This window comes from Vicia villosa, linkage group LG4 (assembly GCF_029867415.1).
Source record: "Vicia villosa cultivar HV-30 ecotype Madison, WI linkage group LG4, Vvil1.0, whole genome shotgun sequence".
NCBI lineage: Eukaryota > Viridiplantae > Streptophyta > Magnoliopsida > Fabales > Fabaceae > Vicia > Vicia villosa.
Genome location: NC_081183.1, coordinates 69,831,583 through 69,850,607, shown reverse-complemented (window position 1 = coordinate 69,850,607; position 19,025 = coordinate 69,831,583).

The following is a 19,025-nucleotide window of genomic DNA, read 5'->3' as shown; positions in this document are numbered from 1 at the left end:
AGGAATATGATATGATGCGTAAAGCATGTATGAATGTTATGAAGATGATAAAATTTAAAGTGAATGTGAATAGAATTGTCGCGGATGTGAAATCCTATGGTATGACTTGAATTTTGTTGATCAAAAGATGTCTTCTTCTTGAAATATGCAGTTTGCGTTCCGTTGGGGATACCTGGTTACCGGTTGTCCGCTATTTGAAGTGAGTGAAATGATTTGAAGTGAAGATCCGTCGTCGGGAGATGTTCGCAAAGCGACCTCATGGGGAAATTTGTTCCCGGAGTCTCAACCATTCTCGGAGCAACTGTTTGTATTCTTCCTGTAGTTTGTAAACCTTAGAAAGAAATTTCACCTTTATTTTGCAAGTAAATTCATTTATTTTTGAAAACGTTTGTTTCAAGAAAAATGACTATCAGACCCTAAAAAATGCATTTTAAGAAACTGAATAAGACTCGATTGCAAAGAAAAGGCACAAGGGTCGAATTATTATTTATGGAATGGTAATCAGCCAAACGCTTGATTCCATGGAGTATTTACAATGTTGGAAATTGGTAATTTTTGGGAAAAGGACTACGTTGAAACGTGACGACCATTATCTGTCCCTTCCACTCTGAGTTGCGCTGTATTCGTGCTTCGTAGAAGATGACCTACTGATGATGAATACTCCGCTATGGATTTTCTGAATGATCAAGTTTATCTTGAACACAGTTACTTGCCATATATCCCTAACTTTTGCGTAGACTGCCCCTTTCGGGTTTTAAGTCTACCGGGATTGATTTTATATTACTTTATGTCTCTAACTTTTGCCTGAATCGCCCTTTCGGGTTTTCGATTCACCGAGACGCTCTTTTTTGTCTAAGTCGCTCTTTGCAAGTTTTCAACTTAGCGAGCTATTCTTTTGTTTATTTAGGCGAAGTATTTCTTGTATGGGTTGACGTTCACAGGACGGGTGAATTCTTCTCCATCCATAGTCGTGAGTATTAAGGCTCCTCCCGAGAAAGCTCTCTTGACTACGTATGGGCCGTCATAATTGGGAGTCCATTTTCCCCTAGAATCTGTGAGAAAAGATTGAATCTTTTTTAGTACAAGGTCGCCTTCTTTGATTTTGCGAGGCCGAACCTTTTTGTCGAAAGCTTTCTTCATTCTTTGTTGATATAGCTGTCCGTGGCATAAAGCTGTCATGCGCTTTTCTTCGATTAAGTTCAACTCATCGAATCTGTTTTGACACCACTCGGCTTCTGTTAATTTTTCCTCCATCAAGACTCTCATTGATGGGATCTCAACCTCTATGGGTAGGACTACCTCCATGCCATATACAATGGAGAAAGGAGTTGCTCTAGTCGAAGTACGTACGGATGTACGGTAACCGTGAAGAGCAAACGGGAGCATTTCATGCCAATCTTTGTAAGTGATGACCATTTTCTGAATGATTTTCTTGATGTTTTTGTTAGCTGCTTCTACAACTTCATTCATCTTTGGTTTGTAAGGAGACGAGTTGTGATGTTCAATCTTGAATTCTTCACAAAGTTCCTTCATCATTTTGTTGTTCATATTTGACCCATTGTTAGTGATTATTTTGCTAGGAATGCCGTAGCGACAGATGATGTGATTCTTGATAAATCTGACGACACCTTGTCTTGTGACGTTTGCATATGAAGCTGCTTCGACCCACTTGGTGAAATAATATATGGCTACCAAGATGAAGCGATGTCCGTTGGACGCTTTTGGCTCGATCATTCCAATCGTGTCGATTCCCCACATGGAGAAAGGCCAAGGGAAAGAGAGTATGTTGAGAAGAGATGGCGGCAAATGAATCTTATCGGTGTAGATCTGACATTTGTGACACCTCTTTGCATACTGGTAGCAATCTGACTCCATCGTCAGCCAATAATATCCTGCTCTCAATATTTTCCTTGTCATGGTGTGTCCATTGGTGTGAGTACCAAAGGAACCTTCATGTATTTCTCTCATGAGTATTTCTGCTTCGTTTTTGTCAATGCATCTGAGCAGAACCATGTCGAAATTTCTTTTGTACAGAACATCTTCATTCAGGAAAAATCTGCCAGCTAACTTTCTCAAAGTTTTTCTATCTTTCTTTGATGCCCCAAGAGGGTACTCTTGCCTTTGAAGAAAGTTCCTGATGTCGTGATACCACGGTTTGTCGTCGATGATTGCTTCTACTGTGAAAACATGAGCGGGCCTATCCAGGCGCATGACATCAATCTGAGGAATGTCATTCCAATGATTTATCCTAATCATGGAAGATAGTGTGGCTAATGCATCAGCCAAGTTATTTTCTTCACGAGGAATGTGATGAAAATCTACCCTGTCGAAGAATGGTAAAAATCTTCTCGCGTAGTCTTTGTAAGGGATTAGCCCAGGTTAGCGTGTTTCCCATTCTCCTTTGATTTGATTGATGACCAAAGCAGAATCTCCGTATACATCCAAGTGTTTGATTCTTAGATCCACGGCTTCTTCGAGACCCATGATGCAGGCTTCATATTTGGCCTCATTGTTTGTGCACTTGAAAGTTAACTTGGTGGTAAATGGAATATGGGTACCTCGAGGGGTAAAAATGATTGCCCCAATTACTCGTCCATAAGCATTGACAGCTCCGTTAAAGATTAAGCCCCACCGGGATCCTATCTTAGGTCCTTCGTCTGGTAGTGGCTCGTCGCAATCTTTCATCTTGAGGTACATGACGTCCTCGTCCGGAAAGTCAAATCTGGTTAATTCATGATTATTGAGTGGGTGGTGAGCCAAGTGCTCATCTAGGATGCTTCCTTTCACGGCTTTCTATGCGTGATACTCAATGTCGTATTCTGATAACATCATCTGCCAACGGGCAATTCTCCCGGTTAGAGCAGGCTTTTCAAAGATGTACTTGATTGGATCCATCTTGGAGATCAAACGAGTAGTATGCCGAATCATGTACTGGCGGAGACGCTTGGCAGCCCAGGCCAAAGCACAACAGGTTTTCTCGAGCATGGAGTAGCGGGATTCACAATCAGTGAAATTCTTGATCAGGTAGTAGATGGCATGCTCTTTTCTTTTTGTCTCGTCCTGCTGTCCAAGGACACATCCCGTGGAGTCTTCTAAGACGGTTAAGTACGTTATCAAAGGTCTTCCTTCCACTGGAGGAGACAGGATGGGTGGTTCGAGCAGATATTCCTTAATGTTGTCGAACTCTTTCTGACAATCTTCTGTCCAGACGCAACTTTGATTTTTCCGTAGAAGTTTGAAAATTGGAGCACAAGTTGCAGTCATGAGATATATGAATCTCGAGATTTAATTTAGACGTCCAAGAAATCCTCTAACTTGTTTCTCGGTTCTGGGTGAAGGCATTTCTTGAATTGCCTTGACTTTGTCTGGATCCACTTCAATTCCTCGTTTGCTGACGATGAAACCAAGGAGTTTTCCTGAGTAGACACCAAAGGTACACTTGTTGGGGTTCAGGCGAAGCTGAAACTTCCATAAGCATTGAAATAGCTTTGTCAGATTCTGTATGTGATCTTCCTTATTTTCTGATCTGGCAATCATGTCGTCCACATAGACTTCCACTTCCTTATACATCATGTCGTGTAAAAGTGTAGTCATGGCTCTTTGATAAGTTGCCCATGTGTTCTTTAGTCCAAAAGGCATAACGCGGTAGCAGAACGTTCCCCAGGGGTGATGAAAGCTGTTTTCTCCATGTCTTCAGGTGCCATTTTGATTTGGTTGTATCCCGAAAGTCTGTCCATGAATGAGAAAACTTTGGATTTTGCTGTACTGTCAACCAACATGTCAATATGTGGTAAAGGAAAGTCATCCTCAGGGCTAGCTTTGTTCGAATCTCTGTAGTCGACGCACATGCGGACCTTTCCGTCTTTCTTAGGAACGGGAACAATGTTAGCTAACCACTGAGGGTATTCTGCAGTGACGAGGAAACCGGCGTTGATTTGCTTTTGAACTTCCTCTTTAATTTTGATGGCCATCTCCGGATGAGTTCTTCTCAATTTTTTCTTGACCGGAGGGCATTCTGGTTTTAATGGAAAATGATGCTCCACTATAATGGTATCCAACCCTGGCATATCTTGATAAGACCAAGCGAAGACATCTGAGAATTCTTTGAGCAGTTGTATCAAACTCTCTCTGATATCTGAACTGAGCGAAGCTCCAATCTTAACCTCTTTTTTGTTTCCATCGGAACCAAGGTTAATAATCTCTAGAGGCTCATTGTATGGCTGAATGGCCTCTTCTCTTTGTTGAAGTAATCGGGAAATTCCCTTTGATATTTCTTCATCTTCTTCTTCCTCTGCCTCGAATACAGTAAACCCAAAGCTTGGAGAAGTCATGTGATCGCACGTTTCAACGGGGTGTTTTATGATTAATCTGCATATGTGTGATGATTTTTATTTAGACAACGAGGGAAGACTCGGTGTATGCAGTTAATGGAATGTTTTGATGTTTTTTTAAGGGTGTTTTTTAGGATTACCAATTTCCGAAAAAAAAGAAAAGGAAAAACTAGCGAAGGAACAAAATGACATTTTTATTTGTCGACAGTCACTTCTTGAAACAAAGACCCTATAAAACAAAGCTCTATTGCAAATCCCTAAGAGGGGCATTTTTCTAAGAAATAGTAAAATGCAAATCCCTATGAAACATCTCTTCACCCTGGGCTATGGTGAGAGGACAAAATAATGGTGAAAGTTCCTACTTAGGAGTGCAAACAGCAGCCGAAACTTCAACAGTCGTCCAATAGTGGCGAGCCCCATTGTGCACCATGTAATCTGGCACCTTAGGCTTAAGTTGGCCTGTGGTAGGTCTTGATTTACCAACCACTGTCTTTGTAACACTCAGACGATCTTCTTCTGCTTCAGCAGACTGAGCGGTGCGAGCATACCTATTTCCAAATGGAGTATGTCGGACTTTCTTTTGAGGAAACTTCCAATCTTCTGAATGGAGAGACTCGTTGTCGGAGACACTTTCGAGATCATCCTCTTCTGTATTTTGGTCTTGCTCTTATCCCAAGATGGCATTGACTAGGTATGAAAACTCTAGATCCGCAGCCTCAGAAGGTGACTTGGGGATATAATCCTCAATGATGACTTCACCAGATGCTAATGATGAATAGAAAGGTTTGTATATCTCTTTTGGCTGAGTAAGATACTCATAATCAATGTTCCATCCAAATGGAACAATGTCTTCAAGAGAGATTTTTGAACTTTCAGGAGCGGAGTATTTCACCATATAGTCGAATTTTCCGCTTGGTTCTCCTAATGTATCCCAGGTTTCTTCGGGGATAGGAGGAACTTCTTCTGATGAACCATGACTTCTGGTGGTGAAGCTGTTAGTAACTTCGTCACAGTTTGGTTGATTCTTACTTCCAGATCCTTTAGTTGGATAACAGCAAGGTGAATCAGACTCTGGTAGGGAGACATATCCTGCTTTGTGAAGATAGGATAGCCATTCCTCTTCATCGGTGTTTTCCATACCGATGGTATTGACTGTTTGTTGAACAGGTTGAAGAAAACCTCTGCTGCGGAAAGTTTCTTGAATTGGGAGGACTACCTCAATTCCTTGAGTAGCCTTTGTTGATGTTGGAAAGAATCCAACCCCTGTTCTATTCTTTTTGTTGGTAGGAATCTCAATGTGCCCCCAACCACTGGTAGTGCCATCCTTTACAACTTGGATTGCATCTTTGTAAGAAGAAATAGATGCTACTTTCTCCTTTCCTTTTTCCTTATCCAAGGAAAGTGCTTGGAATTTAGTTCCAGCGACTTCTTTTGGTTCTATGTCGGAGAATGATGACAGGCTGCTGACGATTAGAGCTCGTTCTCCACATACGGTTACCAATTTTTCATTTCGTATGAACTTCAGTTTCTGGTGAAGTGTTGAAGTGATTGCCCCAGCCTCATAAATTCATGGGCGACCTAGCAAACAACTGTATGTTGCCTGGATATCCATAACTTGGAAAGTAATCTTGAAAGTATGAGGTCCAATAGTTATGGGAAGATCAACTTCTCCAAAAACTGACTTCCTTGAACCGTCGATCGCCTTGACGATGACGTGACTGTCCCTTAGCGGGAAATCCTTGAAGGATAATCTTGACAATGTTGATTTGGGCATGACGTTGAGAGAGGATCCATTGTCTATTAGGACTCCTGTGAGAACATCACCCATGCAGCTAACTGAGATGTTGAGTGGAAGGTTATGGTCCACTCCTTCTTCAGGAAGATCTTCGTCACAAAAACTCATATTAGCTCCTGCGGAGATGTTGGCAACGATGTTGTTGAATTGCCCTACGGTAACACCAGGTTCTACGAAACCTTGTTCTAAAACTTTCTGTAGAGCTTCCCTATGAGCTTCAGAACTCAATAGTAGGGAAAGGGCAGATATCCTAGACGGAGTATGTAGCAGCTGGTCTACAATGTTGTATTCACTCCTCTGGATTAACTTCAAGATCTCATCATTTTCTTTCGCTTGAACATCATTGGTCGGATGATTGTCTTGCTTATGTGGTGCTTCTTCCGAAGGCTTCTCCACATTTTCTGTTGTTCTGTTGAAGACTCGTCCACTTCTAGTGACTCGACTTACATAAGCAATGTTGACAACAGATGGTAATGGTATTTCCTTACCATTTTCAATGAATGTAGCGTTGTACTTGTATGGTATAGCCATGCTGGACTCATACGGTACAGGACCTAGTAAGTAGATGACTAATGGAGCAATTGCTGTCTTCCTGTTGTCATACTTGACTTGCATTGGTTCAACTTGATTAATCTGAGGAGATACGGTAAAGACTTTGTCATCTTCTCTGTTGGCAAGAATTGTAATGGTATTGTCATCCATCAGTTTCTGAATGTCGTTGCGAACGCGCAAACATGCTCGTGAATTTCTTCGACAAATTCTGCATCTACTGTAAGGATGGAAATCCGTTCCAAAGTAGGCAAGTCCATTTAATGTCTTATGGAACCTGACTACCGAACCTTCTAGATCTTCAACCTTGTAGATCTTGTATTCTCCTGGACATCCTTGAACCATGTTGATGTCGTATTCAGTTTTGACTCGGATGTGTTGAATCCATCCTGAGTCCATTTGTTCTTGCAATGCAGCTTGAACTACGGCACATCCTTGATTATTCTTTGGACAAATTTCACATGTGAAGTAGTTGTGAGGTGGCACATGGCCGTACCCAACTTGTCTAGCGTGCATTTTGACGAGATTTTCCCCTATCTGACGGATGTCGTAGATTTGAATGACATTGGGGTGTTGATCCACCTGATTTACTGAAGCTTCTTTATGTTGTGGCAAAGGATTCGCTTGGACGTTAGGATTAGTATCTTTGAAGGATAGCATTCCACTCTTCACTAATCTTTGAACGTCGGCCTTGAAACTGAAACAGTTCTCAATGCTTTAACCTGGTGCCCCCTGATGATAGGGACAAGATTGGTCAGCCTTGAACCAAGGTGAAGATTCATATGCAGGATTTGGAGGACTCCTCGTCTGAATGAGTCCTTTGGCTAGTAGTGTTGGAAATAGTTCCGCATACGGCATCGGCATGGGATCAGAGGGAGGATACCTTGGAGCCCGATTGTTGTTGAAATTTGGAGGTCGAACCTGTTGCTGAGGTTGTTGTGACCTTTGTTGAAATGGTTGTTGTGAAACCTGAGGTTGATAAGCTGGCGCTGAGTTAACAACCGGAGTTATTGTAGCAACTTGAGGTGGAAACTTATTTCTTGCTTTGTGTAAGATACTGCTGACGTCTTGATCCTTTTTCTTCTGGAAAGAACTTCCGTACTTCCTAGGACTAATAGAAGATTATGGTTCTTTGTTCAAGCGTCCTTCTCGAACTGCTTCTTCTAAACGTACGCCCATGTTTTCCATCTCGGTAAAGTCACTAGGTGCACTTGCGACCATTCGTCCGTAGTAAAATGGACTCAAAGTCTTGATATATATTTTTGTCTTTTCTTTCTCTTCAAATGGAGGACAAATTTAAGCAGCAACTTCACGCCATCTCTGAGCGTATTCTTTGAAGCTCTCTCTATCCTTTTGAGTCATGCCCCAGAGTTGATCTCTGTCGGGAGCCATATCCAGATTGTACTTATACTGTTTGACGAAGGCCTCTCCGAGGTCTCGAAAAGTACGAATCTCTGAACTGTCCAAGTTCATGTACCATTTGAGTGCAGCACCAGTCAGGTTGTCTTGAAAATAATGAATGAGAAATTGTTGATTATCAGTCTGAGTTGACATCCTTCGAGCGTACATCACGAGGTGACTTTGTGGGCATGAATTCCCTTTGTACTTCTCGAACTCTGTTACTTTGAATTTGTGAGGAATCTTAACACTTGGAACCAGACAGAGGTCTGCAGCGTTCTTTCCAAATAGATCTTGTCCTCGGAGAGTCTTGAGTTCCTTCTGCATTTGCATAAACTGTTCCTGGAACTCGTCTAATCTTTCATACATGCTAGCGTCCTCATTGGGAGCGTGATGATACAATTGTCCGCCTGGCGGAGGAAAAGTATACACAATCGGCTATGGAGAAGCCATGACGGCAGATCTTGGTATCTCAGCATTCTATTGCACATAACCCGTTGTTGTAGCTCTTGGAACTTCAATTTCCAGAGGTCTGTAACCCTCCGGTGGATGCATATCCATTGTGACCCTTGGAACTTCAGAAACTGGGGGTATGTACCCGTCTGGAATGAAATTATATGGCATGCCCCAAGGTCGGTTGGGCGACATGGTATACTGAGGAATAGGAGTAGAAACAATCTCCGAAACCACATTCCTTTGTGGTTCTTCTAGCGGAGGTTGTCTTTGTGCAACCACCAGGGCTTCTACCATACTGGTGAGCCTTTCAACAGATTCCTTGAGAGTAGTGACCTCTTCTCTGAGTTCTCCATTCTCTTCCTCTAAGTCGTCCATTCTTTTCTTGCGACTTGAACGAGTGTTGTATGAATGAGACAACTTGAATGCCTTTGTTCACCTCCTTCTCCTCCTCTCTTTCTGGAGAAAGGAAAGTGACGATTAGAACCGCGAAAATTCTCATGTCAGTGCGTACGACTAAAGCGATGCATGCAATTAAATTAATATTTTTCAAGGAAACGCCATAATTACGTTATGAAACACCAAACTTTTATCAATTAAGCGAAACGCCGTTTTTTACACACTTTGAAAAGGGAAATACAGAGAAACAGAGAGAAGGGACTCTAAAACCTTGACGATGAGCCGACTTCACGTTCTAACATCTTCTTCTGTTTCTTGAGCTGAGCATTTTCTGACATGAGCTGATCAATGATCCAGGAAGCAGGAGGGATATGATGAGAAAGTGACGTCCGTGTCACTTGTCGATCGAGTACTTCAAGTAACTCATCCTTCCTTCTTAGGATGTTCTGAATCTCAACGTTTTCCGTGTTGACAATTTGATACTTTTTTCTCCAAGCATTCATTTCTTGGCATACCTTGTTTAATGCCGCTTATAGTTTCTCAACATCGGTGGAGAAAAGGAAGATTGGTTCCCTTAGGGGAATAGGTTCTTGACGCTGGTATGGCATCCTGAGCTTGAATGCTCTGACACATACCCATTGAAGGTAAGGATCCAGGGAGATGCAAAGATGTTTTCCTATCAATCTTCTCCCTTTGATGTGAACAAGACGCCAGGCTTGGAAAATTTCCTTCTTCAGCATATTACCATGATCGTCGATGTTCTTGAAGAACAGACCCTCCAATTGAATACTACTTGGTATATTTTTCATGGGATAGCCGTATTGACGACGGGCTAAAGCTAGATTATAACTGATTCCTCCCTTAGTTCCAATAAGGGGTACATTGGGATAACTTCCGCAACTGAAGATGATCTTGGTTTCGTCGTTGTCATGACTACACCAATCAATGTCCGAGTGAGTGAGGGACATGATTTTCTATGACCAGTGAAGGCTATCCCTCATGTTCCAGAAAGTGCTAGACTTCGGCAGGTGCGAGACGAACCATTCGTATAACAACGGTACGCAGCATGTGATTAATCCTCCTTGCTGTAGGTTTCTTGAATGCACAGAGTGGTAAGCATCCGCAAGCAAGGTTGGAACTGGATTTCCAATTAAGAAGATCTTAATTGCGTTGATGTCGACGAAATTGTCAATGTTAGGAAACAAAAACAATCCGTAGATGAGCAATGCCAAGATGTCCTCAAAAGCGCTCATATCTTGGATGCTGATGAAGTACCGAGCTTGATTTAATAGGAACTTGGAGGGCAATCCTTGGATTCCTCCTTTACTCACCATATGAGTTCTGATGTCGACTACGTTCAAGGGAGTAGTTGCAACAATGATGATGTCGTCAGGATTCTTTTCCAAACTTGAGTACGGATCTTGCGAGTACACGGGTATTCCAACCAGACGAGAGTACTCCTCCAACGTAGGCATGAGTTGATAATCTGGAAAGGTAAAGCAGTGATACGTTGAATCGTAAAACTGTACCAAAGTGAGAAGGATCCCATCCACAATGTTGGTATTGAGAAGAGGCAGAAGTTTTCCATATTTCTCCTTGAAAGCCTGGGGGTTGACCACCAATTTTCCGAGCTTTTCTAATTCCTCGACCTTAGGAGTTTTGAAGGTGTATTTCCTAGCTCTCTTTCTTCCATAATCCATGGTATAGATCATTAAGTCCTTTCTCTGTTTCTCTCTTTCACTCTCTATGAAGTTCAAAACGTTCGTTATTTAGTTTCCTTGAAAAACGACTCGAAAAAGACTTTTTGTTTTTTTATGTTATTATGATGTATGAATGCATGAATGCACACACAAGATTTTTTAACAAACATGGTGTATAAGGGTATAGTGGTCATGGAGTCACATCGCAAACCTCGCCCCAGGGTAAACTAAGGATAAGGATTTTTGTACCTGTAGAACGGGTTCTAGGGGTCTCAGAGCTTTTGCTCAATCTTAAAGATATGTTGACTGGTATCTATAAGAGAGTTTTCTCTGAGTGTAGTATTTGCGTGACAATTACTTTCATGATCACCGCTCTACGTCCTAAAAAGGATTTAAGTGGGGTTAATGGGCTTCTAGGTCCTCCTGGTACAAATCAGTCTCGGAATGCATTGGCGCAGTTAATCACAACCAGCCAGGAAAATCCCAAGAGTAGATTTGGGAACCAAGATTAAAGGGTCTTCACCGAGAAGACATCCTCCATCCTATCTTAGGTTGCACTCAAATCCGGGTATAAGATTTCTCACCACAAGGGGAATCAAGCCCTTTCTCGATACAGAAAAAACAAAATAAACAGTTATAAATGCAACAAACACATGAAATGACACAGAGGTTAGGCAGGACCTCTCTTGTTTGAGGGGGAATTTGGCATCCCTAATTCCTCATTGGGGTTGGACCAGCACAGGTCAACCATTGGTTTGAATGAAAACCAAGGTTATTACTTGTCCCCAGTGGAGTCGCCATTTTTCTGTGGTGTCTTTTTTTTTACCTCCCCGTTTCACTTGGGAGTACGGCACGCTAGACCCTTCACGCAAAATTTGGAAAGAGAATGCGCCCGTTGCGAGATGAATTTTGTTTCAATTCTTCCTACGATAACATACGAACTTTTTAATTATCATACGAGGAGAAAGGGGAAAAAGATCTCAAATAAACCCTAGGAGTTTGCTAAGTGTGGGGATTCACCTAGACTAGAAATTCTGGAGTCCAGGAGGTCGGTTATACATAGGGAAGGTTTTAAGCACCCTACATATCCGTAGTACTCTACGGGAACCTTCTCTGTGTCTATGTGTTTGTGTTTGTTGCTTAATGATTGGGAAAGTTTCTCCTTTGTTTTAGGAGGAAAAATTGAATTGATTTAAAAGACAGACAGACAGACTATTTTGGTTTTTTTATTAGCTCGCTGAGATTCCTTGTGAACCTCGTGCCTACATATCCCTAATGGAAGTCAGAGCTTTTTCTAGTTCGGGGAACTAATTAGGGAAATTAATTGTTTTTGGGTGCCTTGCTTGAAGCTCAAGGTTGAAGCTTGAATTAAATCTCTATTTACAGTAAAGAGACATGAAATCATCTTTACAGAGAGGTATTTCTACTATTCCACCACAAACATTTAAAAGTGACAGAAAGGCTGAGTTTGTTTCATTAAGAGAGGGACCTTACTTGGTTGATCAAGTATGTCAGTCACGTGTCTCTTGAATGAAAGATTCTCGACCAAATTAGGGAAAGTTGTACAAATCTGGGTGTGTTGCCAGAGCATGCCGTTCACGAGTCCTAAATGGGAGAATGTTTGAAATGATTGTTTGTTTGTTTGTTTGAAATGATTGTTTGTGGTGAGATAGGAGAAATATCTCCCTATAGAGATAAGCTATGTCTATCTACAATTTGAAAGATTTTATTTTTAGCTGGCTTGTATGAGGCCCAAGCTTGAGGCTTTTTAATTGATTTTATTGACTCTGGGAGATGACTTCACTGAAAATTATCTTTTTGAATGATTTTTGTGTTCTGTATGAAGCCCAGAATTGAGGCTGACTTTAGTTGGAGAGTGTTTTATTTTGTTTTTGATTGAAAGGTTTATTTAGTGTTCTGTACAAAGCCCAGAATTGTGGTTGACTCTACCTAGGGAGACTCTATTTTGTGCCTTGTATGAAGCCCAAGGTTGTGGCTGACTCTAGCTAGGGAAGTCATTGTTTTCTGCCTTGTATGAAGCCCAAGGTTGTGGCTGATTGTTGAGGAAACTGAGTATGGATGACTCTATGGGGAAAAGATTCTGAAGGTTATGAATCTTTTGACACAGGAAATGATGCTTAGCTGCCTTGTACAAAGCCCAAGGTTGTGGCTACTTGATAGTGAAGGACTCACTGGGGAGACTCTATTATCTGCCTTGTACAAAGCCCAAGGCTGAGGCTGACTCAAGATAAGGGAATACCTATGAGTAGGGTTTTGACTCTAAAGGGAGTATGTGCCTTGTACAAAGCCCAAGAATGAGGCTGACTTTATAAATGGGGAAAGATCTACAAGTGTGGGATCTTTTGACTCAGAGGGGATTTTTGACTCTATTGAGGACTATCCTATTGTTTAGGAACTAAAGGTTGACCCTACTGAGGATTGTGCTTTTGTTAAGCAGAGATTGATGAATGAAAGACCCAGGTTTGAAGATTGACTCTACTGGAGAATTTGTTTGAGTGGTTGACCTAAAGTAGACTCTGTCGGGGAATTGTTTTTTATTGACTAAGACTGACCTAGGAGGGACTCAACTGGTGAGATTATCTTTTAAAAGTTGAATTTTTGGAAGCTAACCATTTCCAGGGAATTATGACTTTAAAGGACTGATTTTGGAGGCTAACCCTTTCCAGGGGTTTTACTCTGTTAGAGAGTTTTATCTTTTGAAAGTTGAGTTTTTGGAAGCTAACCCTTTCCAGGGAATTTTGTTAAAATGTAGGAATGAATGGAGGCTGACCCTTTCCAAGGGTTTTATGATGATGGCAGAATGATTAACTATTTGAGACTTCTTGTTTAAAGCCCAAGATTAAGGCTGACTCTGACTGAGGATAGACAGATATGGAACCTAGACTCTGCTAAGGAGGAAAATTAATGGAGATAAGGGTGACAAAGACTGTCCATGTCTCTCATTCCAAAAGGTGAACTCAATGTTGAGATTGAGACATTCTTAGTGTGTTTAAAGTCTGGTTTTAAGTATGGAAGAAACTCACCAGGGTAGGCTAAAAGGTGACTAAAGACCTGTTCCTATGTTTATAAGAAACCTGATGGGTCCTTGTATACAAGCTCAAGAGGAAGTTGGGAATGCTTTTAAGAATCTCGTGGGTCCTTGTACAAAGCCCAAGAGGAGGCTAATCGAGGGTCATCGAGGGTCCTTGTTATAGCACAAGAGAAAGCTATGTGGTTTTGAACTTAATTTGGCTCTAAGCAAAAGGGTAAGAGGTTTCACCAGGAATAATTCCTCTTGGGTGGATGTGTCCTATTTGGGTTCTAAGGCTTTTTTCAAGATGTTTCACCGGGAATAATTCATCTTGAGGTTTGAACTAAAGATCTCTAATTAGGAAAGAGCCTTCACCGGGAAGACATTCTCAATCCTAGGCCATAGTCCTATAATATATATATATATATATATAGTTTATCTGTCCTAAGGTTATACTCAGACGTAGTTCTAAACAATATATATATACAGTTTATATTTGACAGTAATTAAAATGAAGACTGTAAATTGAAAGCTTGTAAATCCTAACCTGGATGGAGTGGAGGCCTTTGAAGACGTATGTACAAAGCCTTACTAGTAGCTTGGTTGTTTATTGATAACAGTAGAATGTTTATTGAAAACAGTTAAATGTTTTTTTGTTTTGAAAACAGAAGAAGTGAGGATGGACACTTGGTCACATAGGTATCTAAAGAGTTTCACCGGGAATAATGCCCTTCAAATACTAGCAGAATGTTTTGGAAACAGAGAAGATTTTGTAAATACAGTTTTGAAAAACAAACTATGAAAAGAAAAAGGTGTTGGGTCTTACACTCTATTAGAGGCCCAGAGAATTATTTACTGTTTATGAGAAACAGTTGGAGAGATTGACATGATACAAGGTTTTGTTGTCTGAAAACCTCGATCGTCTGGTTAATTAGAGATTAAAACAATTTTGAAATTTGTCAAAAGTTAACTTGATTAAGGTAAAGAGAAAATCTATACTTAATTAAGACCTAAATGATTAGGGTTTTATCACAAAATTATTTATAAAATGGTTAGGTTAAAAAGTCAAATGAAAAATGTATATTAAAAGTATTAAAAATACTTAAAAACACACCATTTTAAACCTAATAAAAACACATAAAATAAATAATATTTTTGTGATTTTTTTGATTATTCACAAAATAGATATATTAAATGACAAGTGTGTAAAAAATGAAGTGAAAATAATTTAGTTTGATAGGTGAATCAATTGTGTGTAGTTTGTGAAGAAAATGAAGGAAAATAGGTGTAAAAAAAAGGTTTGGTCCTTGGAGGGTTTGAACCCACACCCTTATGGTCACACACTCAAAATAACACCATTGGGCCAACGTGCGCTTGGTGACAGAGTAGTGACCCCAAGGCAATATATTGGGTATCAAGTGTATAAGGGAAAGAAAAAAAATAAAATCAAAAGGTCTGGGGCAAGGGGGATTCGAACTCCAGACCCATGGGCAAGAGAGTACTAAGAGCGCATGTGAGGCCACTAGGGCAAATGATGAATTCGTTTAGTAAACGGATTCAACTAAATATATTTTAAACGTAAACCTTGATATTCAAAAGAATGGCGCCATGACCATCTTCGTCTTCAACCTCAAGCTCAAACATTTTTGAATTTCTGAACTCCCTCAATTCTCAACCATTTGCAAAGATGTAAACATCAAAATTGTTCTAAATTCTCTCACGGTTTCAAATATGTAACTAACATAAGCTATAATTGACTATAACTAACAAATTATATAAAGGACGTGAAGAACCCTAAAAATTGAAAATGAAATTAAATGGCTATACTGTAAGATAAATAGATGATGATAGAGGGTTTTTAATCCTCTGATGATGCTGAATGAAATGGTATTGAGTTTTATCACAAAGAGTGCGTAAATTAAAGAGGTGGAGTTCAAAAACTTACCTCTGAAACTGAAGGTCGTGATGATGATGGAGAGCTTCTGGCTTTGAGTGAATGATTGCAAAAGCTTCCTGGGACCTTGATGATGCTATTTGGGCACTTAGATTGCTTTGAAAACCCCTGAATTGATCTACTCGACCCCTCTTGCTTGAGCTTCAAGTAGGAATTGAAGATGATGATTCTGCACTTACAGATGAGCTACGACCATCTGGATAGCTTCACTACACTCCACGGAAAGTGTTTGAATGCCTGGACTTGCTTGACACCCTCTAATTTGTTCTACAGACCTCCAACTGCTTAAGCTTCAAAATGAAAGTGACTATGGTGTTCTTGCACTTACAGAAGTGATCCAGGTGCTTGGATCACCTCTAATGAACCTCCTTGAGATGTTAGAAAGCTTACTTTCAAAAGAAAAGCTCTGGTTTGAAGAATTCGATTCTTCTTGCCAAAGAACTCTTGAAAACCATAAGCAAGAGGGAGAGAAGGAGAAATCAAGAACTAGAGTTGCTTTGGTGTGTCTAATACTGAGGAATGCACTTGTATTTATAGGAAAAGAGCTCAGTACAAATTGGAGGAGTGAGCTTTCTTAGTGAGGGAGTTTTGGTTTCTTGGCCATGAAGAAATTCAAAGAATCTCCAAAATGCAATAATGGCCAAACTGAGCTAGATCCCTATCCATTGATCTTATCTGGTCATGGGGAACATTTCTGATGCAGAGGAGTGTTCCAATTGGTTGGTGAGAAGATTCCTTTGGTGAATCATCCATTTGCCATAAATTCTCAAATGTAATCATCACATAATCACGTGTTCTTGTTTTGGGAATATTCTTCAATCCCTATGCAATGATGAAAATGAATGCATGGCATCTTAACTTATGTGTTATGGGTAGTGTAGCATCAATTAGTGGAGTCATTTGCACAAATTTGCAAAGTTTCAAAATGGTACATGACCTATAGTTTTACTTCATGAGCCCAACTTTGAATCATCATAACTCTTAGCTCAAAATGAATTTGGAGAAGGTTGAGCAAAATTTCGAAAGCCCTTAACATGTACTTCAATTCATTAGTTTGGCGTTTCTTCAAAATCATTTGGGAAAATTGTGAAAAATAGGCCCAAAGTTTGGAGAAAACTAGGTTAAAATACTTAGAATTTTCTAAGTTTTTTTATGACCTATAACTTCCAAAGCTCATATCTCTTAAATGGTTGATCTCTTGAAAAAATTTCCCTTGTGAGAAGTTGTTTTATTTGATGAGATCTACAACTTTCATGTTAGAAGTTTTTAGAGTTGTGTAGGTGAAATTTTGAGATCCATGAACGAGGTCAAAATGCACTAGTTTGACTTTTTGTTGACTTTTTGATCCTTGATGAATTTTCTTGATTTTCTTTGGTCAAATGAATTCAATAATCATATGTTGATGATATTGATCCTTAAAAGTGATGGTTTGACCTAAAATCCTAAAAGTCAAAGGTGATCTTGTATAGTTGACTTTTTCCAAATGAAGTGAAATCTTGGACTTCTATGATGAATCAAGTTCTCCTCCTCAAAATGAGTGATGTGAATGGATTATATGGAGGTAGTAGAAGTTCTTGAGTCATGTTTAGAGTTGTGGACCCATGTCCTGATTAAAAGTCAATTGTCTAGGTGGATTAGGTCTGAAACCCTAATTGTCGACCAGATGAAATTGATGACTGTAGATCTTGAATTGAAGTACAATGGCTAGTGGATATTGTTATATGAATCCTTTGAAGATGATTGAAACCTTTGAATGATGTCCTGGAGCTTTTTACGGTCTCCCAAATGTGGTCCCTGATTTTAGTCCTTGATGGGCTCAAAACCCTAGTCTGGTGATCTGAGCAAACCTGAGTCTTGATGACTGGTGTCTAATCAATCATAGGTGAATGAATGAATCATTTGAGTCTTGTGATTGTTTTAGAGGTTATTCTCTCATTGATTGATCCTTTTCTTGAACTCCTTTGTCTTTGAGCACCCTCAATTGAGTACCAGATAAACAAGTGACTGCTTTGAGTACTTGTCTTGAGTTTGATGAGATGTTTGGAGGTGTGACATCTCAGGGGGGGGGTCAAAATTAGGGTATGACAATTGGCGTTGATGTCAATGTTGGATATTAAGGGGAAAAGGACGATTGAGTAATTACCTATAGTTCGTGATTTTGTGGAGTATTTCCTGAGGATGTAAGTGATTTACCTCCGGAACATGAAGTGGGGTGTAGCAACCTGCCTTAAAATTGAAGGTTTAGAGTCGCCACCTATTCTGAAGGGCGAATAGGAAACCCTACGCAGTTATGAGATTCAGGGTAAGTTATTATAATCAGGTCGAGGGAAGGTGTTAGGCACCCTCAACCCTTTCCTATTGGGTTTGAATCTAAGGTAAAGGTTTATGGCTAAAATATTGAGGTTTAATAGCTAAAGAATTGAATAGAGGGGGACTCGCCTTGGTTATCCAAGTGCCTACGTATCTCCTTATGGAGAATCAGAGTCAACGTAGTTCAGGCACAGGGTTGTACGCCTTAGAATTGAATTTGATTATGGAGGTGTTTGAAGTTGTTTTGAAATGCGAAGTTCGAAGGTATTTTGAATTACCTTATCGTAGTTGTGAACATCGCAGTGTTTGAAAGGATTTAAATCCGTAGTATCGTGGTTTAGTGTTTTAGATGTGGTTTTGGGCGTACAACCCTGCTTTAATATGGCACTGTTAGATGCGGTGATCAATAGATTTGATCAGTATAGCTAACAGATTAATGGGCATTGCTGGTTACTCGGATCGATAGATTGATCGTCGCGGGCAGCAAATTGAATGTGTTTTAGATTTATAATTAATTTTTATCTCTCGTCTAATGCGACTAATAGATTTAGTCGGGTCGAGCAGAGAATTAATTGAAGGTTAATGTTTCATTGTTTTATCTCTCGTCTAATGCGACTAATAGCTTTAGTCGGGTCGAGGAGAGAATTAATTGAAGGTTAATGTTTCGCCAAATGGGCAATGGGGTTGGGCGAACCCTAATGGACAAATAAACCCCTTTTTAGGGTTTTTGTGATTTTTAATATAATTAAATTAATTAAAAACTTTAATAATAATAATAATAATCAGAAAGCAAATGTTAGTAAAAGAACTATAATCCAAAAAAAAAAGGATAAGACCCTTGTAATAATTGGGCCCAAGGTTTGGATCCCAAAACACCTGTTAATTGCACCCCATTTTGTCTCAGGATATTTTATAAGAGGGCGGGTTTGACAATAGGGATGTCAAACCCCATGGCTCTTAATTCTAACCCTTGATGATTTAACAGACGTAGATTTGATCGGACAAATTTTGGGGTATGACATGGGGATTGCGATTGATTTAGTTCCTAGAACTAGTCTTGTATCGATGGCTCCATATCGGTTGTCAACTTATGAGTTGAAAGAGT